This window comes from Hyaena hyaena, unplaced genomic scaffold (genome assembly GCF_003009895.1).
Source record: "Hyaena hyaena isolate Hyena2069 unplaced genomic scaffold, ASM300989v1 scaffold_464, whole genome shotgun sequence".
Taxonomy (NCBI): Eukaryota; Metazoa; Chordata; class Mammalia; order Carnivora; family Hyaenidae; genus Hyaena; species Hyaena hyaena.
The window spans coordinates 206,638-220,107 of NW_024081096.1; the positions used below are offsets into that span (position 1 = coordinate 206,638).

A 13,470-nucleotide genomic window follows, 5' to 3' on the forward strand; every position below is an offset into this window, starting at 1 on the left:
TCACAAGATGCCATGCACCTCAAGTCTTTGCCTGAATTAAGAGATAAGCTGGAAAGACAAGCTTAAGGGCAAATGTGGACAAATGTCAGTGGATACAAGCAAGGGAGCAGTAAAAAGCAGGTCTTGGGGTCTAGCTGGTGATACCATCTCAGTAAGCAACCTCCCTGAAGCCATGTATTTCTGTATCAGCCTTGCTGCCTTTTGTACTAACTGTAATCACTTTTCCTCTGATCATTAAGTACTGCTACTTGGGTTATGTCACATCTGGATTCCTCCACCCCCCCCCCCGCCCCGACCTCAGCAAATTTAGGAAATCTATGTTAAGTGTGCTATTCCTCAGTATCAGCTACAATTACAGATGATAGCCATGAAAGCATTTTCCAAAGAGGGTGGTACTTCTTTTACCAATGTATTTTCCCTGGGCCCCTTCTGAGGGCGACATAGTTAGAGGGTAGGGGACTGAATGGACTGCACATGAAAAATTCACTTTAGCACCCCTAGTCCCAAAGTCTCTAGATTCCTCCATCTGCATTATGCCAAGGAAACTTTTGCACCTTGACTTCATTTAGTGTGGCCCCACTGAGCCCAGGCTTTGGTTATCTAGAATCATTCTAGCTGCTCCAATTAGCAAGATTTGTTGAAGGGAACAGAGTGTTAGAGGGTTTTATACCAGCAATGAAATATTGCATCCTGAAAGTGACACACATGACTTTCACTCATAACCTATTGGCCAGAACCACATGCCTCCTCCTGTAAGGGGGACAGCTAAGTGTAATGTTTCCGGGTCCCGGAGAGAGAGGAAATCTGGGTATGTGTCAGCACCACACAAGGTAAGTCAGGGCTGCCACAAGTGATGAAGAGCTACCACGTCACAAACTATTCACGCACCCTGATAAACAGCCCACTTGACTACACAACCTCTCTCATTTCTCCTGAGCCACTACCAGAACCACAGTTCCTGAAATTCTCGACGTGGGGGATTGCAGCAGCTGTGTTTTATGTTAGTTATTTCTTTGTCCCCCCCCCCCCCCCCGCCCACCAACTCCCTGTATCTTATATGTAAAGCACCTGTAGTGACTAATATTTTAGGTTGCAAGTGGGAGTAAGTCTGAAGTCTGAGCCTTTTGCTTTAACAGTTCAGACCTGGTAGGGCCAGGCTGTAGAACTGCCACTTGTGTCTGATAATGGAATGCTACTGGGCATGCCCGGTGTTGCGGTTCAGTGTTGAGATAATAGCTGGTTTGTGATGGGTGGTTTAGGTTGTCCAGTCACTTAGAGTCCCAAAGTCAGATGTTCAGTTTCCATCAGGACTCAATAACGAGTTACAGACTGCTTTTTCAAATGAGGAACAGTTATAGCATGAACTTCCTCCAAAACCTGTCTAATCTGGGGGCTTCCAAGGTCTCCAAACAGCATCTCTGCTACCAGGCACACTTCCAATGTCACTAGATCTGCTAGGCCATAAGGCGCAGCAGGCATGTGAGCCTGCTTGTCAGCCTGGACCCATTACAAAGCTAGTTCTTGTTCTAGGACCCACTGAAAACTGGCAGCTTATGGGTTATCTCATGGACTGGTGCAGAATGCCCAAATGTGGTATAGGTGGTCACCACAATCTGGAAATCATTAACAATGAGCCTCTTTCTTTGTGGTGGTTAGGGGAAGGTACTGCCACTGGTCTCTCTGGAGAAGGTATCACCTAATATTCTCTGAATCACTGAACCCCTTGAAACTTCATCAAAGTGGCAAGGCCCTTGGGGCACCTGGTGGCTCAATCGGTTAAGCACCCGACTCTTTATTTTGGCTCACGGTCCATGAGTTTGAGCCTGGAGTGGGGCTCCATGCTGAGTGCAGAGCCTGCTTAGGATTCTCTCCCTCTCTCTCCCTGCCTCTCTTCCCCTCCCCTGCTCTCTCATGCTATCTCAAAATAAGTAAATAAACTTAAAAAGTGTGTGTGGGGGGGGGGAGCAAGGCCCTTAACTATCACAGTTTATCTCCCACCTTCTGGTATATATTTTTTCTACTTCCTGCTCACTAGGTTCAATTAACATTGTAATAATCAATGTAAAAGAGAAATGTGATGTTTCATAAAACACAATAAAGTATATACCTTCGTCTCTGCTGTATAAATGCAAATTGCTCCTGAGTGGGTTGGGAAAGAATACATTTGCTAGGTTGTTGGTCACATATCAGGTGCTAGGGTGGTGAGCTGTTCTAGTCAATATATATTGAAAACCATAGCTGCAACTAATCATAATCTGATTAGGTCTGCAATAATCTAACATTTTTCAAGGTGCTTCAGCCTTTTGTTCTGGTCACATAGAAACATTTTATACAGGTATAATAGGAATCACTGTCCCAGCTTCTCTCAAGGTTTTTATGGCAGTAGTGCTTTCTACAATCCCTTCAGAAGTATTGCTTACCAGCTGGTATATTGTGTGAGAAGAGTTCCAGAGATTCTAGATGGTTTTTCCTTTTGTAACAGCCCTCACTCTGAAGGACAGGGAACCAGAGAATGGCACTTTGTTAGTCATCAAGTACATGTGTGTGTGTTCTCACCATATATTCTATAACTGTAAATAATAAACACCATATATTCTATGACCGTAATAACAAACTATAATAAAACACTAGTGGTCTATAGTTCCACTAGACCCACTGTTAGCTGAATTTGAATTAAGACTTTATCTAAAGCCCGACATCCATAAGCATCTACTTTAGTGGACTTTTGTAGTGTTTTGGGCCTCTGGGGAACAGTGTAAAGTTAGCATTAGTATGTAATAGTTCCCAGAAATTCTGAGTATTTCTCTTTCCTCAGTGCACAGTCTCCTGAGTAAATAGCTACAGGTGACTATGGAAAGCTCTCCACTCTGTGGAGGAAATGCACTGTATACACCTATGGGTGTGCTGCAGGGTTCTTTATCAGAGGCTCGCTTGCCCCCGTCTCTGTTGAGGGGCTTCAGATCTACACACTGGCTTAGTTCTGGGCACCTGATAAGAAGACATGAATCCAAACAGTGATGTCGGGTTAGTTTCTCCCCAGCTGAGCTCAAAGTGGAACCTTTCTATGTAAAGCAGAACCTGGGTAGGCTGCCCAGTTATTTCAAAACATGCCTATTACTATTCTCTGTTGATTCATTGGACTGACCACACTAAACAGATCTTTGCTGAATCTACCACCTAGCCTCTATCCCTCTGAAATTCCATTTTCCCACTGTAATCAGGAAATGCAACCTTTGTAGCATTTCCCACTGTCAACTACAGATTTCAGGATAGAGTCCTGCAGAGATGCTCTCTTGCCCAATGTTTGGTGAAGGAAGTGGCCTCCGGGCTTTCTGAGGGGGAATAATGGGTTTGGAGAATCAAATCAAGAGGCTTCCCCTGCCTCCAGCTTCTTCACAATGAGCCCCAGAATGCTGCTACAAGACCACAGCTGTGCTGAACACCTCATTCTGCCTTCTGAGTAACAGAGAATGCATTACTGGAGGCGCCTAATCACTATTCAGAACTTTATCTCCAAAGGGTTTGAGAAATGTACTGTCTACCTCGAGAAAGTTGGGATATAAGGAACTTACTTAAACATCATGAAAGCCATCTATGAGAAGCCCTCAGCTAACAGCATCCTCAACGGGGAAAACCTGAGAGATCAGGAACACGACAGGGATGTCCACTCTCACCACTGTTGTTTAACATAGTGCTGGAAGTCCTAGCATCAGCAAAATCATGGAAAGAGCCTAAGTGTCCATCAACTGATGAATGAATCAAGAAGATGTGGTTTATCTATACCATGGAATACTACATGGCAATGAGAAAGAATGAAATCTGGCCATATGAAGCAACATGGATGGAACTTGAGGGTGTTATGCTGAGTGCAATAAGTCAGGCAGAGAAGGACAGATACCATATGTTTGTATGTATAGGTGGATTAGGAGGAACTTAACGGAGGACCATGGGGGAGAAGAAGGGGAAAAATAATTGGATAGGGGGAGGGAGGCAAACTATGAGAGACTCTTGAATGCTGAGAACAAACTGAGGACTGATGAGGGTGAGGGAGAGGGGAAGGGGGGCTGATGGGCAAGGAGGAAGGCACTTGTTGGGATGAGCACTGGGTGTTATTTGGAAACCAACTTGACAATAAACTATTAAAAAAAAAAAAAGAAATGTACTGTGTAGCTGGGTGAGTATGTCCTATGTCATGACACCATGTCTACTATGGCAGAAGGGAAGACCAGACAGATGTGGGAGGATTACCTTAAGCTTGCCATGCTTCACCCTCCTCTACTGGTTTCCTCCCATTAGCATTTTAAGATGCTCAAGTTGCTGTTGTTTTCTTTCCTTTTTGGACAAAAAGAAAACTTTCCTTCATCTCTATGTTCCCCTTTATTTCCATCTCCTTATTCTATATAGTTCCATATTATGAAAGAATTGTCCTCAAATACTTAGTTATCGGTGAATGTAAGAAAGTCTGAATACAGCTATGAATTGACTAAAAACTGAAGATGGTTTCAGTATCACATTTACTAAAAACATCAGGTGTGATAGGAAAATAATGGACCCCAAAGGTGTCCATGGCCTAACTCTAGAACATGTGAATATGTTGCCTTGTACGGCAAAAGTGATTTTGCAGATGTGATTAAGGATCTTGAGATTATTTTAAATTATCTGGACGGTATCAATCTAATCAGATGGGTCCTTAAAAGTATTAGATGAAGAAGAGAGGACTCTTGAAAGGAATTCAACCCACTGTTTCTGGTTTTGATGGTAGAGGAAGAAGACCACAAACCAATAATGTGGACATCCTCTAGAAGCTATGGACAGCCCTCAACTGATGGCCAGCAAGGACAAAAGCTCTAGTCCTACAGCTTCAAGGAACTGGATTCTGCCAATGACTTGACTGAGCAAGGAAAGCTACTCTCCCTAGAGCTTCCAGAAAGGAATGTTACCCCTGCCAATTCCAGGGTTTTAGCTCTTTGCCCCCAGAACTGTTAAGGTAATATATATTATTTAAGCCACTAAGTTTGTGATTGTTTGTTACGGCAACAGCAGAAAATAAATCAAACAAGGTACTTTTGCCACTCAAGTCTTCCTTCCTGGAGACACTTATTATAAAACCCGTGATTAGGGGGAGTTGAAAGACGTTAGTTCTGGGACAACTGCCTGACTTTTATATCCTGACTTAGTAAGGATTCTAGGGAGAGTATCAAGCAGGAAGAAAAAATCAAGATGAGAAAACTCAAAAGCGCAAATCATAGGATTTACACAATAGCATCAAAAAATTCTAGTTCTACCTCCTACAAAGTAAAGATGATACATAAATAAAAACACTGATTAGACTAGCCCAAGCCTGGTGGGACTCCATTTAGAGCTAAACATACACAGAATACTGGTTCAACAGTGCAGGAGAGGTATAATTCTCACCCCCATATCCTACCTATGCAAAAGCACACAGGACATGTGCTTTACATGAGTTTACACAAGGGTGACTCACAGCCTGAAATATATGAGAAAAGTAAGAGTTTTTGCCTTATTCCATAAAGCTCTCCTTACATTTGAAGAAGAAAACTATTCCTCCACAGTAAACTAAAATCCTCCCTTGTATTTTCCTTTCCTCATGTAATTTGTCAAAGCCTTCTTTCTATAGAGATCATCACGGTCTAGCATCTAATGTAGAAATGAATGACTTCTTGTTTAAATCCTAGAAGAATTTCTCAGCATAAAAACATTTTTCCTTTCTCATATTTTTATAATGCACAGAATCTTCTTCCTAACCACAAATACCTTCTCTCCCAAATCTTCTGAGTTATCTACTCTTGAATGTTACTTAACATTAAGGTTTTTCAAATTTCTTTTAGCCTGTAACTTGATATTTCAGAAGTGTCACTTAAATCAGCCTGAAAATAAAACATCCATGGAGGTAAGAAAAAAGCAACTTTCCTACCAGACAGACCTACTGGAAAGTTCATCTAGTGAGTAATAATTTATAGAAAAGGTAATTTATTATTTACTGTGCAAGTTGTTGGCACAATTCACAGCATCTTCTTCACCTGAGTGACAAAGGCCAACATATACTACTAAGGATTATCAGGTGGCTTAAGATACTTTATCACCTTTCTAGTGAGGAAACTAAAGAACCCTACAGTCATTAATCTAGTAATTCTAGTAACACACTTTTGAAGATGAGGGCAAATGTTCCATGCATTTAAGTATTTATTTTTGTAGTTTAAACACAGAGCCTTTATAATGAAAATCCAACATAAAAGTTAATGTACCAAAGGAAGAAACCTGAATCAAGAATGTAAAAATTAAATCTTTAAGTAAAAAAAGCCATCAGAAATTATTGTTAGGCAAGCCATGGAAATGTGGGAAATTCTAATTGAGATAAAACAAGAAGCAAGGACAAAGGACAAAGGCAAATCAGAAACCCAGGTAGAAGATCCTATGACTTTAATTCCCAAACTGCATGCTCAGGGGCAAAGGACTCTGGAATGAACTCACAAGGCACCATGAGATTTTTTTTTTTTTACCATGAGATATTTTAAAATTTTCAGAGAAACACAGAGACATTTGTGAGACATCATATGAATGTCTATGATTAAGTTGTTTGGACTTGAATTACTTAATAAATGGAACTCTGCAGTATTCTTAGGCTCAAGAACACGATGAAAAAATTCCAACAATGATATGAAACAAGGAAGTTTGGGAATCTCAACCTTAAGGACATAGCAGGGTTCAAAAGACATAGCCTACCTAGAGTTGAAAAGGAAAAGTAGACCAGGGGTGCCTGGGTGGCTCAGTGGGTCAAACATCCATCTTTGGCTCAGGTCATAATCTCACGGTTTGTGAGCTGGAGCCCTGCATCAGGCTCTGCACTGACAGCAATGAGCCTAGAGCCTGCTTCAGATTCTGTCTCCCTCTCTTTCTGACCCACCCCACCTCATGCTCTGTCTCTGTCTCTCCCTCAAAAATAAACATTTAAAAAAATTTTTTAAGCAAAGCAAAGTAGATCAAAAGTAAAAAGGACAGTGCCTCAAGCCTCTCATGCCCGGTTACACCTGGTGGGGCCTTTCACTCTACATGAGCTCTAAAGAAAGGAACCTTGTGCCCTATTATTCTGACTTTACTGCAGGATCCCTCAAAATCATTGAATCTTGCTTGTAACTCAGTGAATCTTACTCTTAGTAACAAAATCAAAACTGTGATTTTTCAATGTTGGTTGGTCACCAAATAACAAAAGTTCCCCAAATATTTAGTATGAGAAACTCTACTAAAATTTAAATACTTCTCTAATAAAGAAGTGAATGAACTTTACATTGAGATTCATTCAGCAATAACAGGCCATTATAGAGGTTTTAAAATTTACTCTAAATTAGGGGTTAGCAAACTTTTTCCATAAAAGGCCAGATAGTAAGCATTTTTAAATATTCTTTCCTTTTTTTCTTTATTTTACAACTCTAAAAATGTAAGAGCCAACTGAAAGCAGTGGGTATGTTCACATTGCTGTCAATCAATTTCCAGATCTATTACATCTTGCAAAACTGAAACTCTACATCCACTGAACTAACATAATAATTTCCCATTTCCAGGGCACCTGGGTGGTTCAGTCGGTTAAGCATCCAACGTCGGCTCAGGTCACAATCTTGCGGTTCATGGGATTGAGCCCCGCGTAGGGCTCTGTGCTGACCTCCAGCTCAAAGCCTGGAGCCTGTTTCAAATTCTGTATCTCCCTCTCTCTCTGACTCTCCCCTGCTCATGCTCTCTCTCTCTTTCTTTCTCTCTCTCTCAGAAATAAATAAAACATTTAAAAAATTTATAATAATTTCCTATTTTCCTTTGTATACCAGTGTGCATCACGGCCCTGGACACCATTAGGGGATAGAAAGGAGGGCTCTGTGGTCAGGGTCAAAAGGTCAAAGTACACACGCCAATGTTCACAACAGCAATATTCACAATAGGCAAAATGTGGAAACACAAATGTCCGTTGACAGATGAATGGCTAAACAAAATGTGGTCTATACAAACAATGGCATACTAATCAGCCTTAAAAATGAAAAGAAATTCTGGGGCGCCTGGGTGGCTTAGTCGGTTAAGAGTCCGACTTTCGCTTAGGTCATGATCTGGCGGTTCGTGGGTTCGAGCCCCGCGTCGGGCTCTGTGCTGACTGCCAGCTCAGGGTCTGGAGCCTGTTTCAGTCTGTGACTCCCTCTCTCTCTGACCCTCCCCTGCTCACGCTGTCTCTCTCTCTCTCCTAGAAATAAATAAAAACATTTAAAAAAAAAAATCAAAAAAAAAAAAATGAAAAGAAATTCTGATACCTGCTACATGAATGGACTTTAAAAATCATTATGCTAAGTGAAATATACAAGATGTAAAAAGGACAAATATTGTATGAATCCAACTTACATGAACTATCTAGAATAAATTCATATAGACAGAAAGTAGGATAGTGATTACCAGGAACTGGGAGAAAAGGGAAATGAGGAATTAGTATTAAATGGATACAAAGTTTCAATTCGGGCTGACAAAAAAAAATCCAGATATGGATAGTAGTGATAGTTTCATAAGACGGATGTACTTAATGGCTGAACTGTACACTTAAAATAGTTAAATGGCACATTTTATGTTATTTTACCACAATAAAAGAAAATGTAAAAACAGTTCTTAGCTTCATGAGCCATAAAGAAATAGACTGCAGACCATAATTGGGTTGCAGGCCGTAGTTTGTTCTGAATCATAAGACCCACTAAACAAACAAAATGACATGAAATACTTAGAAGTTTTTTCAGAGTCATTGTAACTCATTTTCATTTCAACATGAACATGTTAAATACATTTTCACATTTAATATATTTGTTACACTTAACAAATTATAAGTGTAACCAGTAAATGTTTGAGAGCAGTCTCTTCAAGATGGGGTCAATTGATGCCACCTTGGGGCACCTGCGTGGTTCAGTCAATTATGTGTCCAAATCTTGATTTCAGCTTAGGTCATGATCTCATGGTTAGTGAGATGGAGCCCGGAGTCTGGCTCTGGCTAACAGCTTAGAGCCTGCTTCGGATTTTCTCTCTCTCCCCTTCTCTCTCTGCCCTCCCTGACTTGAGCTTGCTCTTGGTCTCTCTCTCAAAATAAATAAATAAGCATTTGAGGGGGAAAAAAGACAAGATCAAAATGTATATAAAGGTATACAGACATATACATAGAAATCTGTTAATACATGTAATATATACAGCTTTACCTGTTATAGACGTAGGGAGTTATAGAGGAAATATAAATAAATAAATAAACCATAGTGTCTTCAACAAAGCTTAAAATGTAGCCTGAACAATGTGGTAGGTAAAGCTGAAACTTAACAGTCAAAAATACTCAGTTTCAAAGTTCAGATTTTAAAGTTTGATATTACAGCTGGCTTCGCTTATAGTTTCTTCCCCATTCATTTGGTACATAGTAGATCATTTTCCCTCCCATTTGGGGGAGAAGAGAAAATGACACATTACAAAATCAAGATAATGTGAAGACCTACTCATACCCCTTCCCTACACTTGCAACCTTTAAATCTAACACTCACTTAACTCTTTGATTGGTTAGCATAATCTCAAATTCTGAAGGCAAGCTACTCCTAAAAAAGAAAACCCTAGACACTTTATCCAGACTTAAAGTCAGCTCTAGGCAAAAAAAAAATCACTCTAAGCAAGAAGCCTTTTCCCAGTAGACAGAGACATGGAGACAAGAGACATGGTTTTGGTAATCTGTTCACTGGAACAGATGCATAACGACCCTAAACAGAGAATAAAACAATCATTTTTATTATGCTTATGGGTTCTTTTCAAGACTTTATTTTTTCAGAGCAGTTTTAGATTTAAAACAAAATTAAGAAAAAGGTACAGAGAATTCCTATACAACCCCTAGCCCCTGCACACATGCAGAGCCTCCTCATTTTCGGTACTGTCCACCAGAATGGTACATTTTTTACCAAGGATGAATCTACACTGACACAACAAAATCACCCCAAATCCACAGTTTACCTTAGGGATCATTCTTGGTGTTACACATTCTATGTATTTGAACAAAAGCATAATGACATACACTCATTAATATATAGAGTATTTTCACTGCTCTAAAAACCCTCTATACTCTGACTATTCATCTCTCCCTTGTCCTCATCTGGCAACCACTGACTTTTTTGACTGTCTCCATAGCTTCTTTTCCAGAGTCACATAGTTGGAATCATAGTGTGTAGTCTTTTCAGATTGGCTTCTTTCACTTAGTAGTATTTATTTAGGGATCCTCCATGTCTTTTCATAGTGTGATAACTCAATTCTTTTTAGTGCTAAATAATATTTCATTGTTTGAATGTACCAGTGTGTATTAATCTTTTTACTTAATGAAGGACATTTTGGTTGCTTCTAAGTTTTGGCAATTATGCCTAAAAGTGCTATAAACATCAACATGCAGGGTTCTGTGTGGACATAAGGTTTCACCTCCTTTGGGTATATAATAAGAAGTACTTTTGCTGAGTCATATGGTAAGACTATATTTCATTTTATAAGAAACTTCTAAACTATCTTCCAAAGTAACTGTACCATTTTGCATTCCCATTAGCAATGTATGAGATTCCTTTTGCTTCACATCTTCACAAGCATTTGGTGTTGTTAGTGTTCTGGATTTAGACCATTCTAAGAGGTGTGTAGTGGTAAGTCATTTTTTTTTTTTTCACTTTGCATTTCCCTGATGGCATATGATGTGGAGCATCTTTGCATATACTTATTTGACATCTTTATATCTTCTTTGGTGAGGTCTGTAAAGGTATTTGGCCCATTTTTAAAATGAGTTTTTGTTTTCTTATTGTTGAGTTTTAACAGTTCTTTAAACATTGTGAATGACGGTCTTTTATCAGATGTATTTTTTGCAAATATTTCTCCCAGTCTGTGTCTTGTTTTCCATTGTTTTAAAATCGTGGATTCGGGGAGCCTGGGTGGCTCAGTCGGTTAAGCATCTGACTTCAGCTCAGGTCATGATCTCACCGTTCATGGGTTTGAGCCCCACGTCGGGCTCTGTGCTGACAGCTAGTTCAGAGTCTGGGGCCTGCTTCAGATTCTGTGTCTCCCTCTCTCTCTGACCCTCCCCTGCTCATGCTGTCTCTCTCTCTCTCTCTCAAAAATAAATCAAATATTAAAAATAAAATAAAATAAGATAAAATAAAATAAAATAAAATAAAATCGTGGATTCTTCAGGTCAGGAATGAGGACAAGACAGGGCAAGATGGCTCACTTTGGTCCACAGGTCTAGGTCCTCAGCTGGGAAGACTGAAAAGGCTGAGGTGTAACTAAATGGCTGAGATCTGGAATCCACTTCTCCATTCTCATATCTGGCGCCTAGGCTAACTGGAGGGCTGGGCTCAGCTGTGACTGTCAATCAGAGTACATTCAAGGGGTCTCCCTAGGGCTCTGGGCTTTTCACAACACACGGGACTCAGTTAAGTCAGACTTCTTACATGATGGCTGAGAGCTGCAAAAGTTTGCAAGGGTTTCAACAGACAAGATGGGGTAGCATGGCCTTTTATGACTTAGCCTCTGAAGTCACATATGGTGACTATGATCACTTTCTCTACTTTCTATTGTATAAATCAATCATAAGCCCATCCAGATTTAAGAGGAAAGGATCCAAGATATGCCTTTTCATGGAAAGAACATCAAAGAACTTATAGCCATATTTTAAAACCACCAAGGACATATTATATAGAGAGATGTGGAGACACATGCCAAAGGATTAACAGCTGTGCCCACCTCCCAGGTTCCCTCAAAGTGATTTTATTAACATGATTTTAAGTCAGACTAACCCAAACATATTCTCCATGGATGGAAAAATTCCATCTACCTGTTTTCATATACTACAGTGACAAACAGAAACTTCACTTCATCTATAAAAACTGCACCAAGAATGAATAATATCTTACTTTTGGCCCTAGTACCATCTGCTAGTTATAACCACTTCTTAGTTTCCAAACACCATTAAGCTCAGATCCACCCCCAGTGTCAGACTAAGTCATATCCAAAAAGAATACAGAGAATACATATAGCAGATAGAGCAAGTAAACTAGAATCACACTGGCATTATGATTGCTGAAACTGGTGGCCATTCTCTATCTCAGTAATTGTTAGACTTTAGAATTTCGTGGACCAAGAAAACTTTCAAAAGTAAAATAAACCAAATGGGAGAAAATATAGTTAGCAACATTTTACTCTCCAAAGAAAAATATTTAGAAAATAATTACTCTATAACTGTCATTGGATAATAGAAATAGAATGAACAATTTCAACATAATGCATAGTCCTTAAGTTTGACTAAATGAAAAACTCACTATATATTTTTTTCTTATTTCTCTGCCAATCTGTAGCAACTTCACCATAGATGAACCCCAGTTCACAAACTGGTGTGCAAAACCACTCGTCCATCTGACATGCTGGTCTCTTCCATCTCTTGCTTTATTCTGATAGTTCTAACTTTGGCTTGCTCCTAGGAAAGACAAATAAGTAATTATGAATGCCATAAGGATATATGTTATATTGTTACATTACAATATAACATGAATCCCATAAGGATACAGGGAACAAAATGAAGAAAGTTTTCATAAATCAGGTAAAAAAGTTTTGCCCCTGAGAAAGAATGAGGAAGACTATTAAAGTTGACAATGACTGTGGCTGAAAGCGTAGAGACAATCTATGTGTGCAGTATATCCAAGGAAGATACATAGTGTATCAAAAAAGTAAGTAGTGGTTACACTTGGTTGTAGAGTAAGGGTTACTTTTCTATATTCTTCTATTTTCTGAAATTTAACAATGGAATATGCATACATTTAATGATCAGGAAATAAAGAACTACTTTGATTTTGTAGACTACCTTAGGAAGAATAAACAAAAGGCCTATTTCCCTTTAAGAATGCAGTCTGTATTAAAAGAGGCCAGGTTGGAAAATGGAGATGTTAAAGATCTGGAGGATGGATGCAGAAATCCAGATCTAGGCTTTGCCAAGGCAAATGGCACTGGGGAAGATAGCATTCCCTCGAAGCCTCTCTCAGAATTCCAGGCTAGGTGTACTCAATACTGAGGTTTTCTTGTCCACAGTCATTAGTCAGAAACTCTCAAGTGCCAGGTGTGTCTGACAAGTCAAATGCTTAGCAGTACCTCTGGAATCCAGAGAACAAAGTTGGAATTCAAGCCCTACCACTAACTAGCTCAATGAACAAAGGCAAATTACGAAACCACTTGAAACTTTTTTTTTTCATCTGTAACATGGAAAACTGCTTGCTTTTCTGGATTTAGATCAACTGATATAATGTAGATGAAGAATTTAGTACAATGCCTGCCTCTCAGGACATGAGAATTACAATAGAGGGCACATTTGGATAGCTAATTGAGAAGTTTGATATTTGTTTGCTTTGTTGGTTTTAAAAGGCTTTAAGATCCTATTTGCCATTT

General features: G+C 39.5%; 1 long non-coding RNA gene across 1 annotated transcript in view; it reads right to left on the reverse strand.

Moving 5' to 3' along the window:
• LOC120246307 overlaps positions 1–13,470 on the reverse strand; it is a 90,898-nt gene that overhangs the window by 76,913 nt on the left and 515 nt on the right. Inside the window, exon 2 of the long non-coding RNA XR_005532010.1 lies at positions 12,354–12,508. This is a non-coding gene — a long non-coding RNA (uncharacterized LOC120246307). The remainder of the gene's footprint in view (positions 1–12,353; positions 12,509–13,470) is intronic.